This window comes from Colobus angolensis, unplaced genomic scaffold (assembly GCF_000951035.1).
Source record: "Colobus angolensis palliatus isolate OR3802 unplaced genomic scaffold, Cang.pa_1.0 Scaffold109, whole genome shotgun sequence".
Classification (NCBI taxonomy): Eukaryota; Metazoa; Chordata; class Mammalia; order Primates; family Cercopithecidae; genus Colobus; species Colobus angolensis.
In genome coordinates, this window is record NW_012111919.1 from 738214 (window position 1) to 742845 (window position 4632).

Sequence of the window (4632 nt, forward strand, 5' to 3'; positions counted from 1 at the left end):
AAAAAAAAAAAAAAAAAAAAAAAAAAAGGTCCATGAAGCACTTTCAGACCCAGTGCCTAGACCTAGTGTCATCCTGGAAATTGCCAGAGCCCTTTCCTTTCCCCACTTGGAGCCTATCAGTGCCTCTTAGACAGCCCACTGCTGGACGAGACTCAGCTGTCCTCCCCTACTCCTCTCTCCAGAAAACTCCACTGCATGAACATAGAGGGAAACAGCCTTGCCCCCCAGGACCACAGCCCTGTAGAGTTCCCGTGGATGTGCACAACTCAAGCAGGCTCTCCCCACAGCCTATGCCAAAACACAGGGCTGGAGACACCAAGGCCTCCAGCCCAGCCAAGGATTTCAGGGCTCTCAGGAATGGATGAGTACTGACTTTTTAAAAAGTGATCAGCAAAGTGAAGCAGTTGAAGATGTGCTGAGTCCTATTGGTGTTTGAAGGATGCTGGTTGGGGCTTGGGAGAGGATGAGTATTTTTGGGGAGAAACAAGGATGATTTGGGGCTGCCTGGATTTGGTGGGCCAGGCCAAATAGAAGTGAGTCAGGCAGGCTGCTGGTAAATACAGAGCAGACAAATAGGCTTCCCTAAACAGCATGCAGGGGCCATGGATTTGGAGGTTTGTAATAAACGCTGCAGAAAAGCAGGGAACTTAAACTGATCGTAGAAACAATTAGGAATCTACTTCTACCCCTCTGCTGTAACATGGTGTAGCAATATTGGCCCAGTGCCAGGAAGGGAGGGGAGAAATTCTCAATTCAAATACTTCGGCTGCTCCTTCAAGATGAATTTGGTTTTTTAATCCACTCAATGTCTTGGGAGCTCTAAATCTGTCTTATATAAGTGACGTGTTGTCTGCAGTTGAGAGCATCAGATCAGTGCTGAAAGAGCATTATACATTGAAAAGCTGTATCAATGTAAGGCATTATTATTACTCTGTCACTCAAGTGGAGGGATGTCCTGTGGGATGGAAAATTGAGGCAATTGAGGCAAATATTCAACAAATATGTGTCAAATGACTTGTTACACATTTCTTAAAAATCTATGCAAAAATATGCAATATACTTACTGAGAATATTTATGTGAGGTTAGAGGCAGAATAACTCACAGAATTTTAGAAAGGGGGTTCACAACCATCTATGGAGGGTGGACTTGAGGATCTCACGGAAATCATAGCTCCTCTCAGAAAAGTGCACAAAACACAGATTTACAAAGTTACACAGAATTTTTATTTATTTATTAAAAAAAAAAAATACAGACAGGGTCCGGGAGGCTGGGCAGGAGAATCGCTTGAACTTGGGAGTTGGAGGTTGCAGTGAGCTGAGATCATGCCACTTCCCTCCAGCCTGGGTGAAAGAGCGAGACTCTGTCTCAAAAAAAAGAAAAAAAAAAAAGAAAAATAGAGACAGGGGCTCACTGTTGCCCAGGCTGGTCTTGTCTCAAAATCCTGACCTCAAGCAATCCTCCTGCTTCAGCTTTCCAAAGTGCTAGGATTAGAGGTGCTCAGTTGGAATTTTTAAATACACACACACACACACACACATATATATTTGTGCATTGGAAATTAATTTCCTTCACACATTCAGAACATTTATAAAAACTTTACAAAGAACTGCCTCTCAGGCTGGGTGCAATGGCTCATACCTGAAATCCCAGCACTGTGGGAGGCTGAGGAGAGTGGATCGCTTGAGCCCAGGAGTTTGAGACCAGTCTGGGCAACATGGAGAAACCCCATCTCCACTAAAATAAATACAAAAATGGCCGGGCGTGGTGGTTCACTCCTGTAATCCTAGCACTTTGGGAGGCCGAGGCAGGCAGATCATGAGGTCAGAAGATCAAGCCCATCCTGGTCAACATGGTGAAACTCCATCTCTACTAAAAATGCAAAAATTAGCTGGATGTGGTGGTGTGTGCCTATAATCCCAGCTACTCGGGAGGCTGAGGCACGAGAATAGCTTGAACCTAGAAGGTGGAGGTTGCAGTGAGCCAAGATTGCACCACTGTACTCCAGCCTGGTGACAGAGTGAGACTCTGTCTAAAAAAAACAAACAAACAAAAATTAGCCAGTTGTGGTGGTGTGCTCCTGTAGTCCAGCTACTCGGGAAGCTGAGGTGGGAGGATCACCTGAGCCTGGGGAGGTTGAGGCTGCAGTAAAGTGTGATCACACCAATGCCCTCTAGCATGGGTGACAGAGTAAGACCCTGTCTCAAACAAACAACCCTCCCCCCAAAAAATGCATCTCCAAGTCTCTTTTTTTTGTTTGTTTTTGAGGCAAAAGTCAATAGCCAATATTTGTAATCCCCAAGCTTGAAACTATCCAAATGTTCAATGGAATGGAAATATACAAATTTAGGCATAGGCTGCTCTGCCTACATAGTAGCTATTCTTTATTCCTTCACTTTCTTAATAAACTTGCTTTCACTAAAAAAAAGAAAAAAAAAATTTAGGCATATTCACACAATGAAACCCTATGCAGCAGTAAGAATTAACACCTATAAATACATGAGAAAATATAAATTTCGCAAACATGTTGACTGAAAAACACAAAAGAATATATGCTCTATAATTCCACTTACTACAACAATCAAAACAAATCTATGGTATTAAAACTCAAGACAGGCTGGGCGTGGTGGCTCACACCTGCAATCCCAGCACTTTGGGAGGCCAGGCAGGTAGACTGCCTGAGGTCAAGAGTTTGAGACCAGCCTGGCCAACGTGGTGAAATCTTGTCTCTACTAAAAATACAAAAATTAGCCAGACATGGTGGTGGGTGCCTGTAATCCCAGCTACTCAGGAGGCTGAAGCAGGAGAATCACTTGAACCCGGGAGGCAGAGGTTGCAATGAGCTGAGATCGTGCCACTGCACCCTAGCCTGGGCCACGCACCCCACCCAGCCTGGGCGACAAGAGCAAAACTCCATCAAAAAAAAAAAAAAAAGAAAGAAACCGTTAGGATAACAATTATCCTCGGCAAAGTAAGTATTGACTAGAACGGGGCAGGCTTCTGGGATGCATTAATTTTAGTTTGTGAAAACTAATTGAGCTATAAAATTGTAATCTGTATACATTTGGATTTTTGTTGTGTATGTTATACTTTAATTAGAAAATTGTTTAAAAAGAATGGAGCTTTTCAGTCCCTGTAAACGGCACTAACATCTGTTATTTTTGTCTGCCCTGTCTACATTCTCTCTTACCTGTTAAGAAGCCTCAAATTTCCTTGGGAAACCACTTGTATTAGTTTCCTATTGCTGCTGTAACCAATTAGCAACAACTTAGTGGCTTAGATAAAACATATATTCTTACAGTTCTGTAGTTTAGCAGTCTGACACAAGTTTCACTGGGCTAAAAATCAAGGTATGGGCAGGCCTGTTTTAATTTCTGGAGGTTCTAGGAGAAAATCCGCTTCCTTGCCTCTTCACTGCTAGAGGCCACCTAGACTCGTCAGTCTGTGATCTCTCCCTCCATCTTCAATGCCAGCAAGGTTGCATGTGCCTGACCATTCCCCGACTCCTATCTCTAACACGCCTCTCTCTCTCTCTTCCATTTTTAATGGCACTTGTGATTACATTGGGCCCTCCCAAAATTTCAAGGTACTCTCCCCATTTTTTGCTTTGTCCTTTTTTTCTTCTAAAATCTCCCTATTTTAATGTCAGCTGATTAGCACTCTTAATTCCCCTTTGCCACATGATATGCTCAATTCACAGGTTCTGAAGGCCTGCCTGAAAGTGATACCAACAGAAGCAGAAAAGGATGAAGAGAGAGACCAAATCTCATGACTTTGTTACAGCTCTTCAATTTGACCATAGTGAAACCAGAAATGTCTCTGGGCTTTTCAGTTACATGAACCTTCTCCTCTTAAGTCAGTTTGAGTTGGGGTTCCCAAACTTGCAATTGAGAGTCTTGATTGTTATATATGACAGAATGTGTTATGTTTGATGTTGAATAAATTTAAGTTATTTTTGTTTTATTTTAATGGCAATAAGTACATACTAAAGTAATGATGAGTATGAGAAAATCAAGAGACACATCAAACTTCAACTTCCAGTAATGGCAGAAAAGGTCATTTGGACCACTCTCCCATCAAAGAAAACGGAGAAAGTTGGAGATTGCGCCACTGCACTCCAACCTGGGTGACAGAGTGAGTCTCTTGACTCAAAAAAAAAAAAGAAATCCATACTGAAGACACATCAAAATGATATTGCAGAGTCAGCCGGGCATGATACAATGGTCACAGTGGGGGATCCTGACTTTGTTCAGTGGCAGTGGTACAGTTCAATGCAATGATGGCAGGGCTGTGCTTCCAGCAGAGCAGCAGTGGGGGTAGGCACTGGGAGCTTCCTGATCTATGGGCAGAATCCTCTTCTCTTTGGCTCATACAGCCTTCTTGACATTACTATAGCCAACCCCTTCCACCAAATCCCTTTTTGCTTGAAATATCTGGAGTTATTTCTGTTTTATTTTTTTAAGTGAATGCTGACTGATTGGAATACTACAAAAAAGTTACTTTCCCAAAATAAGGAGTTAATTGGATATTAAAAACGTGAAATCGGCTGGGCGCGGTGGCTCAAGCCTGTAATCCCAGCACTTTGGGAGGCCGAGACGGGCGGATCACGAGGTCAGGAGATCGAGACCATCCTG